This window comes from Sturnira hondurensis, unplaced genomic scaffold (genome assembly GCF_014824575.4).
Source record: "Sturnira hondurensis isolate 20B ecotype Veracruz unplaced genomic scaffold, ASM1482457v3 Scaffold0019006, whole genome shotgun sequence".
Classification (NCBI taxonomy): Eukaryota; Metazoa; Chordata; class Mammalia; order Chiroptera; family Phyllostomidae; genus Sturnira; species Sturnira hondurensis.
In genome coordinates this window covers 13,323,926-13,340,549 of record NW_028091637.1, presented here as the reverse complement: position 1 = coordinate 13,340,549, position 16,624 = coordinate 13,323,926, and the positions used below count along the sequence as shown (strand labels likewise).

The following is a 16,624-nucleotide window of genomic DNA, read 5'->3' as shown; positions in this document are numbered from 1 at the left end:
TCATTATTAGATACTTTATTGCTTTTGTGAATTGTGATATTTTTAAATGATATGTCCTCACTAAGTACAGAAAAGCTATTGATTTTTATTTATGGATCCACCTAAAATACTGAAATCTATTAACCTAACAGTTCATCCGTTATTCTGTTAGTTGTAGGTAGTAGTATCATCTGTAAATGATTACAGTACTATCTTTCACCTCCCACTATTTATACTTACTTTTCTTGCCATATTACTTTGGCAAGAACCTTCACCAGACAATAACAATGATAGCAAGCATTCTTGCCTATAGTTCCTACTGTTATGAGAATTATTTTTATATTTCATCATTGAATATGATGCTTGTTGTGAGTTTCTGATTGCTACACTTTTTAAATTAATTAAGTTTTACTTTACTCCCTGAAGTTTGCTATCTGTCTTTTAGCTCTATGATATGTGTCCCTCTATTATTATAATTCGGTGGGCAGGGACTTCACTGTCTCACTCAGTTTTGTGTCTAATTCCTAAAACATTACTGGTTCATAAAGGGTCCATAATTAATGTTAGTTGAATAAATTGATGAGATAAAAGAACAAAGGTGTTTTTTGTATTGCTTAGTTTTTTTTAAAGAACCAGTACTTTAGAGATTTTTTTTTCATTTTTAGAAAAATAAAGCCATCCATTTTGACTTTAAGATTCTGATTAAAGGAAGAAATGCAAGCTTTGATATGTGTGTGGGAATTTCATCAAAGCTTGTGCTAGTGGAGTTTAAGTCTGTTTAATATCAGAGATAAAGCCTCCTATTGCCTATGTTGATGGTTAGCAGAAGCCGTGGTATCTGCAAATTACCAATTTTCTATCTAGAGTCCTTAGGAAAAGTCCTCAATATAAGTAGCTTCTGGAGACTGTACAAAGTTACGTCAGGAATATGCTATTTAGGAAATTACCAAGTTGACTCACGTCAATGAAGTGTTAAAAGGTGAATTCCGAAAGCAATACCCCATCACCATTTCCCCTTAGAGCTTTCTGGGAGCAGCACCTGACTGGTGGACAAAGGAACCTCCGCTCTTCTACTTCTCATGATCTGTTACTCCTCTGGGCCTCCTGCAGGCTGAGGGAGCTTTCTTCTCCAGAGAGCTGTTGTTTCTGTTCATACTGCATCCTCTGCCCCCTCAACTCCTGTGCCTCCCCTTCCATGCAGCAGTCAGTTAAGGCCTGGTTAGGAGTTCTGCTCAGCACACATGCCACAGAGGGAGAATGGAAGCATCCAAGGGAAGAGGGAGTCACGGTAGAAAGGAAGGAAGGAATCAGGACTCCCTGGTTCCCCCCAACAAAGTTAGGAGGGATGTGGGGAGGAATCTGAACTCTCACGTGGTGCTTCTGAGAAGGGCTGAGAAGGAGAAGGAGAGGGATCCCTGAGCTGTACCATGGGTCTGGGGGAACCCATACTTAAAGTCACCCTTCCACGGCCACATACGTAGCGCCCATGGACAAGTTCACCTTCCTTATGTCATTTATTGAACTAGCATTTGCATTATGCTACCTCCTACTCTTCTCATCCAATAATTGTAGGCTCAGAAAAAAGAAGTTGGGGCAGGCTATGCCCCCCATTCCTTCAGATATTCACAGAAGTAAGTGTATGTACCTGGGGTGAGGGGTGTCTGCCACTGCCTGTGCAGTTCCTAGGAAGGGGTGCACTGTCCATGGGAGGATACTGCAGGCAGAAGAGGAAGACGATGTTTCTGTTCAGGGAGCTCCTAACAGGGGTCAGACTGGTCCACAGACTACCTTCAGGTGGCCCCTGAGGAGTGGCTGATCACAGCAACTTATGAAGGTTAGGGACATCAGCAAGGGCCTCTTGAGATGGAGGTAACAGCGTCATGTCTATGGACCCTGAGCCCCACAAAGCCCAACCATGTGCTGGTCCAAGATCCCTGCAACTAGCCCAGGCATCCCACTCAGCCTGGCGGCTCTGCACCACTGACCCTGCTGTGTGGAGTCCACTCCTGCTCCAGTTTGGAAGAATGCAAAAGCACGGGGCACGTGCAGAACCCGGGGAAGAGTCCACTTTGAGTTGGGTGTAGAGCAGGAACAGGACACAGAAGGAGACCAGTATAAGTAGAGACCTAAATTGAGACCATATTGTGAAGGATCTTGAACGTCTAGCTTGAGAATCTACAATGACAGAGGCAATGGCGGTCCTGAGTTTTCTGAGGAGGTAATGAAACCAAAATCCTTCAGGACAGGCAGAATGCCCGAATGCCTCATTCCCTTGTGTCTCTGGCACCTAGCACAGAGTCTAGCATATATTAAGTGTTATTCACTAAATAAATAAATGATTAGAATTGCCGTGGCTATTATGGTAGGGTATTAAGGGAGTCTTCAGGAAGGCTGAGTAATGAGCATGAATAAAATGATCTTCACTGTTTACCTGAAAGCCTCATTCCACAGTCTCCTGGAAAGATGAGTCCGCTTCCTGCCCTCGTCTAGTTTCCCAGATTTCCGGAGTGGATGAATATTCATCCCGCACTGCTTTCCAAGTCTGAACTTGTGAGTTCCCAGTACACCACAACGCCCCCCAACTGCCTCAGGGAAGGGAAAATCTACAGAGATGTCATTTTCTAAACAAAAAAATGAGGATATAGAATCTGTTATGAGGAAAATGCAAAATGCATAAAATGCTTTTTTAACTGAACATTTACTCTTCAGGAGGTATATACACATTAACTAATCCTCAAAATGATCTTTTGATCATTTGACTTAGATACTACTATTAGTGTTCCCATTTCATGGATGAGGATCAGGGACAAGTGGAGAATCCTAGGTTGATGGGTCCATGTGATTCCAGAGCCCGCGTGCTGTGCCCATGGCACATGGCCACAACTTTTCACATGTCCCCACATGTATGTCCTGAAAATAAGACATAGTGGCTCCTTCTAGCAACAGGCAGAGTTTATTGCCCCATCCCTTGAATTTAATTTGGCCAACAGAAATGACACTCGCCACTTTCAAGCCCAGGCCTCAGAGGGCCTTGCCCGCTTCCATTCTCACTGTTACAACCTTCCCCAACTACTATATAAAAGGCCCAGGCTAGCCTGCTGGATGATGAGAGACAGTGGCCCAGTTGTGCTTGTTACCCCAGCCAAGTACGAGACATTTGAGCGAGCCGGTCCCCCCAGCTGACCTGCCGGTTGAACTCTAACACAAGAGTGAGTTCTGCCCAGATTAGCCACGCCTGGCCCAGATCAGCAGAACTGTCCAGCTGACCTAGAGACTCACAGACAATAATAACAGGCTGTTGTTTTAAGCTATTAACTCCGGGGGGGGGGGGATTTGTTACTCAGCAAAAGCTAACTGATACACTATGCCATGCTCACACACACTCTGCTGCTCAGGGAAAGAACTGAATCCATCCTACAAGAATAACGTTCTTAGCAGCAGCCATTCCTGGGGCCCATCAATGTCAACTCATCTACCTTCTCACTGTATTGGTCATGAAAAATGAAGTTTGTAAGCAGAGGGGCTTCACACACTTGGGGCCTAAGAGTAGGCTCTCTGCTCGCGGGTGAGGGGCAAACTCCCATACAGTAGAGCACATCTCAGGGCTGGAACTCCTCCTGGCCAACCAGTCTCTTGCTTTACAATCTCCTTCCGTACCAAGATCTTCCTGCCCACCCCCTCTGACCCTCCCACTAGGCTACAATTAACGACTGTTGTATCCCCAGCACCTACAGGAGCCAATGAATGCTTATTGACTGAAATAAGTCACCCTTTCGTATAGTATCTTCCATGACTCCCTAGTGCCAGCAAAATAAGATGAAAACTCTGGCACCACACCCCTGGAACAGAAAGAGGGTACAACACCGATCCCACCCTCTTTCACTTCCTAGGCCCTTCCGTGACTAGGTTGGCCCCTCTCTCCCTGGCGCACCTCTCCACACACCCTCTTACCTCTTCATTCACAGAGTCTTTGTACACATTATTTCTCCAGCCTGGGATTAATTCCCTACCCTCCCTTTGAGCTATTTTTCATCTTTTAATAGTCTTTTCTTCTTCTATACTTGTGCCATAGGAGAAATTATTTATCCCCTCATGACGGTACAGTGGAAAGGAGACGTGGTTGCTGTTACTTCATCCTTGCTGTCCATGGAGACAGATATTCTTAGCCCATTTTACAGATAAAGACACTCAGGCACAAAGTGTAAATAACTCACTGAAGGCCCCACAACCAGTGAGTGTTGCTGGTGGGATTCGAACCTATGCCTCTCTGTGGCAGAATGGTTGCATCAATGGCCCTGATTCTGCTTCCCTGTGCCCCCTCCACCTCCGGGAGAAGGCTCCCGCGCTGGCCTGTGGGAGGATGGGGTACGTGTAGAACAGAGCTGAGCAGCCACCGCCGCCCAGTCAAGGCCAGTCTAGATGGCCAACAGCCAGCTGACTCCCAGCTGCGTGAAGAGGCCCCGCCCAAAAGCAGCAGAGCTGTCAGGCCAAGCCACTGTTAACCCCAAACTTGTGGATGATGTGCCTATTATTACTTGAATTTTTTCCGCAGCATTAGTGTTGTAACAGATAACTGAAACAAACGCCAATGCTCATTCTTCTCACTGTATCTTATTTAAGAAATACATATTCACTCACCAACAATGCATTGCACACCTACCGTAGACAGCTGCGTATAGTGGGTGGGAGGGGGCAGCTCAATCAGACCCTGAGGTCCTCATACGACAGGGTGGGGGTTGGACTTCACTGTCCCCAGCCACCTCTGCAGCTGCCCTCTTCTCTTCGCCCCCACCACCAGACCACCACCAACTTCCTGGTTTCCGGCATCCACACCGACTTTCTAATGCCCCTTCCCCGGGCTACAGCCAAAACAATGGATCGTTCTAAAATGCAACCCTGCTTGCACCCTGCTGTGCTCCTTAAGCTCGTAGGTGGCTAGGTTGGCCCCTTTCCCCCGGGGCCCCTGGATTAAACCTTGGGCAGGTCCCACTATCTCAGATCACAAAAAGCCTTCTAGTCAGTTTCATCTCCAGAATAATCTCATGCAGTATTAAAATGACCGGTCTTATGTCACAGTTAAACACTTCGGCATTTATTTAAACCTAAGCTTTCCTGTATCCTATTTCAGGCTCGAAGGCTGCAGCGAGGTGGGAACAGAGGGTGGAAAAGCTGTGGTCACTTCCTCTGTTTTCTCCCACCTCCCAGCAGCTGCCCAGGACACCCTTTGGAGGGGAGACGGAGGGGAGGGGGAAGGACACCTGTCTGGAATGGCTGTCATCAGAGGTTGGTTTCCCAGGTCACTGTAGATATTTAAAGCTGCCTCTCTGGACATGTCCGTGGGTTGGCAGCATTGCCCACTGACCTCTCTCAGCTTGGGTGGTCCTGGTTGACCTTTTCTCGGGCACATTTGAGGAGCTCTTGTAGCTCTGGGACCCTCCCCTGCAGCTCCCGACTCATTAAGGTTCCGCTGCCCCTCCCTGGGGTCAAGGGAAAAATCCCTGTTAAATGGCTCCGGATGCTACAGTGGGCCACCTCTCTCCCCACGGCACACTCGCACAGCTGCTTCTAGGAAGGGAAGATGCTCTCTGGGCTCCACTAACCCTTCTTCACGCTGCATGGCCAACATTCCCCTGTGTGCCCTGTGTGGAAACACCAGGGCATGAACTCTGCGTGGCTTCCTTTCCTTTGGCCTGAGGGATACACCCTGTTCACTCCTCCAAGGGGCTCAGGTGAGAAACCAGCACATCACCACTGGCCTTCTCCTCAACCTCTTCGTGCCAATGTCAACAGCTGGGCTGCCTCCCAAAGGGCAATCCTTTGAACCCCAATGTCAGTGAGGCACCTGGGGTCCAACACTGAGTAGCAAGCAGCCTTACTTTTTCCAACTCTCTATACGTAGTCGAGCATCCCAATTGAGGATGCGGAAAGACTTGCAACCCTTTGGGGCTCAGTGGAAGCTGACCAGAGAATGTTGCATGTAAATATCCAGCCACACTTTAAGAGCAACATGTGTCTCTAGGACAGTGTCACAGCCAAAGGAGACAGTGATTCACAGAGGAAACTTCTGCAGGGCAAGTACTCCGTCTGCTTTTCCTCATTCCTGTATCCACAGCACCATGCACAAAGCTGACCCACAGGGGGTGCTCAATAAACGCTCGTTGATGGACCAAATGAATCAATGAATGAACGGAAGAAAAAAAACATCTGTAACCAGAAAGCAGGAGTTCGACCTTCCTGCCACAGTGCGACAGGTGGATGGAGCTTCAGATGGCCTCTCGGGTCTGGGCAGAGACAGTCTGAAACCCATAAGACAAGAAGACTTGGCCAAGGGCCCAATCGTCTCCCAACTGCTGCTCACAGGGACGAGGAGAGCACTCGTAAAAAATGGGCAGCAGGAAGTCGCCCTGGAGCTTTCTTCATGCATACATGGCCATCTCACTGACAAAACAAACAGCGAGCCGGGAAAGGAATGGAATGGAGAAGCAGACTTCACACGTTGTTCAAACACAGAGGAAAAGCCAAGTGAGGCCAAGGGGACCTGAGTCAAACTCTGCTCTTACCAGCATTCCCTGCGCCACCTCCGATTACTCAAGCAAAGAGACTAAGTAGCTGAATTGGTTTTTCAGCACTTACGTTTCTCTGCCGCCCCCTGAGCTGTGCACTCTAGATGAGTGGAGCGATTCTCTCAGCTCGGAGACTGTTTGCTTGTCATTTGATTGGTTTTTCCAATCACTATGACCAATAGGACATCAGCCAGTGTTAAATCTAACTTCGTGATCTTATTCCGGCATTCTCGTTCCCTCTGACTACAGAGACCTGGGTCTCACCTGGTCCTCGCCCCTTCTCCATGTGCTCCGAGGGCCTCTCCTTCCTAAGACCCTGCTCAGTCCTCAAGGCACAGCCTGCACCGCATCTTCTGTTGGGGAAATTTCTGCTGTGTGGCCCTGGCTTGCGGCGCTGCGGGGAAGGAATGTGGAACTTCACACTTCATCACGAGTGGGTCCTTCTTCCATTGATTCCTGGAGCCTCTTGTATCTCAATCACTGCCTAATCCATAGCTACCTTTTTGTTTGCCTATATATAGGACTCAACATTCGGCAGGAGTTCGATACACACTGATAGATCATTTGAGTTCAACTGAAGGAGAACTCACAACCAAATGACAGCCGAAACAACATTTCCAGGGAGAGGGGAAAAAGCGTGGCCCTGTAGAGGGGTCAGGACCTCCCACAAACTGGGGAGTGAGCTGAGAGCGATGGGAGATGTCAGCTGGAAACTCCAGCTGGAAACTGCCCCCTCTTGGGCCACAGCAGGGAGAGGCAGAGACTGGGGCAAAGAGTGGGCTTTCTACCATCTCCCGAGGTTGGGGTGAGGGAGGAAAGGCAGGGCTGCACCCCCTCCTCACACCACCCCACCTGCCCGGACTGGGCCTCTTCACAGCCACGCTAAGTTCGGGACTCCAAATCCCCACTCCGTGTCTTCACCTCCTTTTAAAATTCAGAAGCAGATTAAACTTCCAGCCCCTCCAAACCCAGACAACACCTGTTCCCTGTCGCCTGTCACAGCATCTCCACATAGGCCCAGACCGGGTTCCAGGGTAGAAGTCAAGGCCTCTTGGGCTGGGGGTGGATGCAAGTGTGGAGACAGATTCCACAGACGACTCGGGAAGGAACAGGCCAGAAACAGTTCCCAAACCTTTCCAAGGCTCAGGCACTGATGGTGCTTATGCTTTTTGCTGAGGTCAAGAGACAGACTGATGGAAGGGCCCACCCGGGCTTTGTATACAAGGGGGGCCTACAGCTGAGGGGGGCGGGGGGCAGCCCAGAGACAATCTTAGAATTCAGCAGCCCCCCAAGTCCTCCTCCTGACTCCAGTAGCTCATGGAAGCAACTTGCATACACTGGGGCTCAGGTGCAGGGGGAGGCTTACACCCCCACAGAGATGGCTCAGGGTGGGGGGGTGGTCCCCAGATGCCAACGGGACTCATTCCATCCCAGGTTACATAACCTCTCGGCTGCAGCCAAGGTCTGAACTAAATATGAAAATGGAAAATGCTCCAGCAACTAAATTCCAGGGGCATTAGGCAAATGGCCCTTTTAAATAAACAATAGCTTTCATTTTCACACAGACATGATGAAAGGAGGTGGGGAGGAATATGAAGAAAAATTGATCTTTCCCTGATTACAAAAGTCACCCTTCAAGCCCAGGGCCTCCGTTTACCCCCAGAACCTGGGGCCCTGAAGCCAGGGGCAGCAGGGTGAGTTGTGCTGCCCAGTGGGAGCCAGACTCGGCTGTGGGCAGGGCCCCTCTCTGCAGGGCAGGGCGAGGACTTCCTCAATCTGAGCAACCGTGACAACCCCTGGGGCTGTGCAAAAGGGGCTGGTGTTTCTGCTGGCAGAGTTTGTTCTCCCAGAAAGACAGCTCGTTCTCTGCATTTACTCAAAGTAGAGGTGGGAGGAGGTGGGCATATTAGCAGGAGGCTCTGACTCAGTAGGAAACCCCTGACCCAGGGCCACCCCTCACCTCCAATGCTAGGAGCAGCAAGTAAAGCGGGCCTTGCTTACCCCTGCACTGTCCCCCCAGGGACCACCCACGGAGCTGTAAAGAAGGACATCTGCACCTTGGCACTGGTCCCAGGAGAGCCTTCCAGCCCCCTGCAAGTCTGTCCAGGCCAAGGCCATGGGCAGGGCAGATACTCCTGGAGGGTGTCTGGATGGGTGTCTGTGCCACAGCCACAGGCCAAGCAAGGGCTGGCGTGGCTGTGGCTATTTGGGCTTGATTGCACCACCCACAGGAACAATGCTTCTTCAGACTGAGCCCAAAACCCATGGAACAGCCATGGCTGGGGAACAGGTCAGAGAACAAAACACCACCCTGCTTCCCGCTGGCTCCCTGCCGCACCCATCCTCACCAGGCTGCACCCTGCTGGCCCCTCTACCCAGCCCTGCGAGCTCTTCTTGTCTTCCTGTCCTCTATCACTGCTCACCAGACAAAGTCAGCGAGGAGACCAGGGGCCCAGGGTGGTCTGGGCACAGGCTCCAGGCTCCAAGAGGAGTGGGGAGAGCCCAGTCAAAGAAGGGTGGCCACGCCAGCACTCCTCAGAAATGAAGTGAGCACCCACGACCCGCCCCATGCTGGAACTCCCACCAGCTATGTCACCTCTTTTAAAGAGGGCATCCAGAGGACAATGCATCAGATCATTGGTGACTCAAGTCCAGCATCTTGAGGGAATGGGACCAGGGCCACTGTGGCTGGGGATGGAGAAGGGTATGCAACACGGACAGGAAGTAGCGAGCCTAGAACTAGAGTCTGGGAGCTTTGGGCAGCCCAGAATGACGATAGAGACTCAACCAGAGGGCTGGAGTCACGGGGAGGAGTTGCTGAAGGTTATGACACTGCCCTCCCCCAATACTTTACAATGGCCCCATCTCCCTCAGAGTAAAAGCCACGCCTTTTCAGTGGTCTTTGGGGCCCTATGTGACATAGCCCTGTCACTTCTCTGACCTCATCTATTACTTTGTGTGCCTGAATGCACAGACACACTCTTATTCGGCTCCAGGCACTGTTGGCCTCCAGCCTGTCCCTGGAGCTACAAGCACTTCTGCCTCAGGGCCTTTGCACTGGCTACTCCAGCTGCCTGGAATTCTCTTCCCCCAGATCTCCCCACATGGCTCCCTCCCCCACCTCCTTCAAGTCTTTGCTCGAATATCCTCTCATAAATCTTGTCCTGGCTACCCTCTTTTAAATTACAGCCCACCTTAGCATGACCAAATCCCCTTCCCCTGTCAGCTCTTTCTTTTTTTCCAGGAAGGAAGGAAGGAAGGCAGGCAGGCAGGCAGGCCCTTCTCAGCCCAGGCTCTTAGAAAACAATAGCAGTAACAGCCACCCTCACAATCACTGCAATTTGTTGCACACTGTGGACAAGGTCATATTCTGTGTGTAGACCTCTACAAATGTTTTGTTTTCCACCTACTTTACCAGCAGATTCCATTTTATCCCCAATTTGCAGATAAGGAAACTAAGTCTCTAAGAGTCTAAAAAATCACAAAGCTAAAAATTGGGACAACTATAATTGAACAATAAAACATTTTNCCCTCTTAAATTACAGCCCACCTTAGCATGACCAAATCCCCTTCCCCTGTCAGCTCTTTCTTTTTTTCCAGGAAGGAAGGAAGGAAGGAAGGCAGGCAGGCAGGCCCTTCTCAGCCCAGGCTCTTGGAAAACAATAGCAGTAACAGCCACCCTCACAATCACTGCAATTTGTTGCACACTGTGGACAAGGTCATATTCTGTGTGTAGACCACTACAAATGTTTTGTTTTCCACCTACTTTACCAGCAGATTCCATTTTATCCCCAATTTGCAGATAAGGAAACTAAGTCTCTAAGAGTCTAAAAAATCACAAAGCTAAAAATTGGGACAACTATAATTGAACAATAAAACATTTTAAATCACAATGCTGACCAGGGGGACTGCTGAGATGTGCGCACAGAAGCCTATCCCCAAAGCTGACAGCTCTGTGTAAACTTCTGAAATCACATCTCTGCAGCAGGGCCCCTATAAGGCACAGTCACCCATTCAGACCCAGCCCCAGATTCTCACACCAACAATGCCGCCAGGACAACATATGGAAAAGCTTAGCCTCCACAAACTGCATGCAAGTGGCAGGCTTCCTTTGCAAGATGAGAACAGGACACTGGCTGGAGAACCAGCAAACAGGGCAGAGCCAGCTCTAAGGTTTCCTAACTGGGCTCATCTATATAAAGCAACATGAACAGGTTACAGGAGCTCTGCAGCCCCTTCCACCCTCTGACTTGGTAGAAGTGGTATTGCCTAAGCCCCGAGCAAGGGGGGTCCTTGTCTTGAACCCCACATTCCCAAGAAACCTCCTCTAGCCACACATCTCCCCCAGGAGGAAGGACTTTGCCAGGCCAGAAGCAGAGCCCATGTTTCCCTCTCTCTAAGGTCTCCAGAATTTCTCGCCTAAACAGGCCTGAGTCTAACTTCAGGCTCTTCCCCAGGCTCTATCCCCTCAACTGCAAGCTGCACCACTGCGTGTGTTCTTCCACACCCAACGGTAGCCTTTGGTGGGGAGTGGATGGATGGAGCTCAGAGCGAGTCCTGGCTGGGCTGTCCCCATGAGTGCACAGGAGGCCCACTGTGACATGGATGAAGCCAGATAGAAAGGGAGGTGGGAGGATGAGCTGAGGACCAGCTCTCCTCCAACAATTGACTTCTGCACTAAACTCTGAGCCTGAGAAATCTGGACTTGACCTTGGATTTCCAGGTTGTTGTAAAGGTACATTTGCCAAGGTAGGAGAGTAGAACAGAATTTACTTAAGAACTATCTTGATTTAACTTTGCAATATTTGGACATAGACCTCCATTTGTACTCTTGTACCCTCAAATGACAGGGTGAGTCTGGACAGAACCCCAAGCCTCAAAGTATAAAGGGCAAAGCCAAGAAACAAGAGTTAATGGGCCTCCCAGGGGTTCTGTCCTGCGTGCATCACTCTCCCTGTTTCACTGAGAGCAGGAAGACACCCCAAGAAGAGGCAATGTAACAGATGAGGGACTGTTCCAGCTCTGAGCCTGCCTGGGAGGGCTCACTCCACACTCTGAGGTGGGCCTAGGCCCAGACAGAGAGAAGATTCCATTGAACATAAAGGCAAAAAAGCGGCTCTGGTCCTAGTATCCTAAGGATGCCTTTGGCCTGCTGCACCTTGACTGGCTGGGTGATCCAGGTAACAGACCTTAGCTCCTGCTCTCTCATGAAATGGGAAATGCAATTCTTCCTTCACAAAGATGCTTTCAACATTGGAGACTGTCTGGAAATAAGTTTTCAATAAATGATGCTTTATCATGCACAGAGCCAGGCACCTTGTAGGAACTGGTAGATGCTGGGTGGGTGGGTGGGTGGACAAATGGACAGTGGGTAGGTGGGTAGATTCTTGGTTGAAATCACGAAAGGACATTACAAAGGACCCAGTATTCACAAAACTCCCCACCCAATAATCATTCATCCAACATTGCCCTTGAACTGAACCTCAAATACCAGGGCATAAAACTCCTTTTGTCTTTCAGAAAGAAAAACAGTAACAAAAAGCTTGGAATTCATCACCGGAGTTAGGACTTGGGCCTTTCTGTATTCTTCTAAGCAGGTGTGTCCAACCCACAGCCTGTGGGATATGCGCAGCCCAGGATGGCTGTGAATGCGGCCCACTACAAAATCACAAATTTACATAAAACATTATGAGAAATTTGTTTTGTGATTATGTGTCACAATGTATTTAATGTGTGGCCAAGACAACCCTCTTCTTCCAGTGTGGCCCAAAGAGGCCAAAAAGGTTGGACACCCCTGTAAAGCATGGTTATAGGCTCAGTTCTGGAAAATGTCCATTTCAGGGTTCATGGCCCCAAGGGTCTCAATATCCACCATGGTCTACTTTCTGCCCTTGGACATGGAGACCACTTCTAATATCACAATGATTGGTTCAATTAATTGAGCCTCAAATCCCGGTCAATGCTACACAGAAGGAGAAAATAGATGACATGCTGTTTTTCCATAGATACAATGCAATATGAGCTAAACCAGGAATGCTGATAAATTGGCTTCAATCCAAGGCATCAGCGTGAATGAGGGAACTATGTGAACACTAAAACACGTGGGCATCACAGGTCCCTGACCCTCCCAAGCCCATGGGCTTCTATTATTCCTTCAACACTGCCACAGATTTTACAGAAGGCAGAAGAAAGGGTGTGGACTGGGGATAGAGAGGAATTGGGGGCTGAGTGTTACAAGCAGCATGAGCAGAAACCGAGAAGGGTCAAAACCCTGCCCTTTGCCAACGAGACAGTTCTTTCTTCAGTGGGTCGCAGAAGAAATAACCAGATGAGCGGTAGGTTAATGGGAGGCCTCGGGGGCAGGATCTCTAATTTAAAGTAAATAACATGATAGTTCCCCAAGTGTGTTAACTCAGAGTTTGAAGTCCCCCGACCCCCAAATCTCAGAGTGCAATCACAATGCATTTGATACCGAAGGCTGCAAAGTCATCTGGTGTGTGAGTGACTAAGTTTCATAGGTATGGTTTTCTGCAGAACTGTTATAGAAACTCGAATGGCAAAAAAAAAAAAAAAAAGAAAAGAAAAACCAAAACCAAACCAGCCCACCCTGTCCTTTTGAGGAAGAAACATCTGTGCCCCTCTCCAGACAGTGGTCACTCAGGATATCCCCTTGCCTAGTGACATCTGTCTGTAGGAAAACCATCTGCAGAGCTTTCTAGAAACTTCTCTGGCACGATCCAGGCATGGGGTGAGGTTGAAAGATCTCATCAAGAGGTCATACCATGGTTCTCAAAGGATGGACTAAAGTTGGTTTGCTTGTATCTTTCATTTGTATAACATGATAATTGCCATATCTTTGCTTCAGGTATCAGGAGAGTTAACAAAAACCTGCTGGTACCACTCTTTCCATTCAATGCTTGTAAAAATAGTGTTGGGACGAGCAATATTAGACAAGAACAAGTCCTCAGGGAGAATATCTGTAAAATCTGGCAAACTGTACAGTGATTTCTAAATGCTACACATTCTCGTATACCACCATCCTCCTCATCGGATTTCTCCTCTAGTTGACTGGCCAAAACCTGCGAGGATCATTAGCCGGACCCGTGTTTCCCGAATTTGGTTGCTATGACTCACCAGGATGCATGTTGAAAACAAATTCCTAGGCCCACCCCAGGCCTAGTGGAATCTGAATCACTGGAAATCAAAAATTTTAACAGCACATTATCTTGACCAGGGAAGTTTGGGAAACATCCAGTGGTTCTCTAACTCATTTGGAAAATTGAAATTTGGGGCCTTTTCTTTTCTTGCTTAAGAAAAAACCCAAAACTCACTCACTGCTATGTTGAGTCAGGCACAGTGGTATTAATTAACCCTCCCAAATTATTACTGGTAGTTTTTACATATAGTCTCCTTATGTTGAGACTTCTTTAGCCACAGACATTCTCTGCATTCTCTTCTTGGAACGTGATATGGCACATCTGGGAAATAAAACCTCCACAATTTATGGAGAAAATGTTGAACTTGAAAGAATCCCTAATTATCCCACAGGGCATGCCAAAAATCCTCAGAGGGAAAAAAAAGGAAAAAGAAAAACCTTATCTCCCCAATGCATTGTGATGAATTTCCTCTGCCTGGTTCTTATGAGGGGGGTTGGCAATTGGACAAGCAATAGGGAGAGAGGGATGGTGCTCTGACCTGAAACCCCACAGGGTTTTTGGGTGGGAGAATCCAGTGACCAGTTAGACAGCAACAGCTGAGTGATGGAGAAAAGCAGAGCACCGAGAAAATGATGGCGTATGAAACCAGAGTCAACAAACCAAATGCACGCCATGAAGTCATGTCCTCTGACTAGACACGAGCTGCAAAGTTGTCTCTGAGCTTTCCAGCAGCTAAGGCAAAAATAGAAACAAGATTCACAGAATGAGTAAGGTATAGATGAGCCAGGAGGAACTCGGCAGAAGCACAACCATTTCCTTGGACTGAGATCTGATGATAGACTTATTCCCCCTGGGGCCCCGAAAGGCCCTGGGTTATATAGCGAGCAAGGTTCTCAAGAGAATCCTCACCAAAAAAACCCCACCCTGAACACCACAATGATGATGATGATGATGACGACGACGATGATGATGACAATAGTTAATGCTTACAGGATGCTTGCCATGCACATGTGGGTTTTTAGGTGCCCAACATACAACTAAGTTAACTCTCTTCTTACTGTCCCCAAAGAAATAGCAGAGGTCTTTTCTCACAATGACCCACAGGAGAGCTACCTTTGAGAGGACGGGATGCTACACGGGGCACTCTGGGGGCTTCCCTCTCAAAAGAAGTCAGCTAAACCAAGGACATGTCACCCTGAGAGCATGCATGAGAATCCAGGAATGAAGGTTTGAAGTAAAACATTCTGCTAACTTTAAATAACGGCAAAAGTACAGGTCGACATGGTGCAGGGCAAGAAGAACACGCCTTAAGCAAGACCCAGTCTGCGGGTGAGTTGTTTCGAACCTCTGGCCTGGGAATGCAGGGACGGCACCCCCTCCAGGCAATCCACCGCAAGGACAGCTCATTTCAGCCAAGGTTTCACCAGAAATGGAAGGCAGAGGGTGTGAAATCCTACTGACTGACACTTCGGCAGACACTGACATTCTATATGTTGTTGAGTATGGAAGCCTGAGGATAACCTAGGCCATGGGTGGGAAAGACGCCTTCTTTGGAGAGTTGTGGAACAGGATGAAGACAACGTCCCTGCCCAGAAATGGTATAAGGCAGGTCCAGAAACCAGCCGGTCAGTCTTGGAGAGGTCACGCCATTATTCCTTCAACAATGTGTTTATTTCAACTCCGCAAGTTTGCGTGGAACCCGGGAAGACCAACTAGTTAGACTGCCAACGCCACTCCCGAGCCCGGCCTCCATCGAACGTGCCATCCACACACCACAGCTGACGCCCTTCAACATTCCACCCCCTGGGCGGCTCCCACTTTACTGAGAAAACCCAACTCTCCTTCCTTTTCTCAAGAGGAAGGTCAGAGTGATGCAGGAGGTAGAAAGAGTGAGAGAAGAAAACAAGAATCACCACATATACGCAGCCATCTTCCTCCCATTAAAAATCAATCCCTATTTGGAAATGTTTGCCGCCCCTTCTTAAACAAGACAAGTGACCTCAGGCCCGAGAAATAAAATCCCCTGCCTGTCTGAACTCAACAGGTTCCCTGACAAGCTAAACACAGCTGCACTTCGGCTGCTATTTTTAGACCCTATAAATTCTGGTCTTTTTCTCTCTGAAATATTCTTTACAGATCTGCCAAGGCCTTTTATCTGAACTTGAACTCCGTGACAATAATTTCCTAAGTACGAAGTCCTCACTGTGTGTACTTGTTTGCTGCCACTGCCATTGTTTTAGGAATAATCTCGTAAAACACATGCAGGGGTTCTGCCTCCTCAGACGGGGGCTGCCCACCTCTAATTACCCCTCCGGAGTCTGAATTGTGAACAAGATGAGGAAAAGCTGTCACCACACTGATCTCCTTCCCCCAAAACGTGGAAGGAAAAGAACCAGAGCAAGATTCCTCTGGAACCCCCACCCCTGGACAGTGGTTCTCAAAGTGGCTCAAAACCCTGATTCCAAGTGACCCCCCCATCCCTCCAGAGACGCGTAATGGGGCGGGGCCCTGACCCCACCCTAACAGTCACAGCACTAGAGCACCCAGTTTTTGAGGATGGTGCTCAGATGTCAAGGCCCTTCCGAATCCAACTTGGATAGGTTTCCCTTGGTTCCGTGTGAGAGAGAAGACAGCCGCAGGGAGGGGACCAGTGTCATCTACGGTGAATGTGGGGGGGTCCTTCAAGATTGCAGGATTCTGTGTCACTCTTCAGGCCTTGCTCAGTACTGCCCAACTTGGTTCTGGAAGCAGCCATCTAAACGGGTGGGGTGGTCGGGGCACAACAGGCTCAAAGCCGGAGCGGAAGTGGGTGTTGGCCTATCCCGCTGTAGCCATCACCCACGTGGCCCAATAACACGCACGCCCTCTTTCCTCCAGGCACGCATGGATCCGGCCATCCAAGCAACATAGTGTGGGCATCACCCC

General features: G+C 48.9%; 1 protein-coding gene across 2 annotated transcripts in view; it reads right to left on the bottom strand.

Moving 5' to 3' along the window:
- Positions 1-16,624, bottom strand: part of ITGA9 (integrin subunit alpha 9) — a 309,655-nt gene that overhangs the window by 167,771 nt on the left and 125,260 nt on the right. The gene's annotated exons all lie outside the window — the stretch shown is intronic.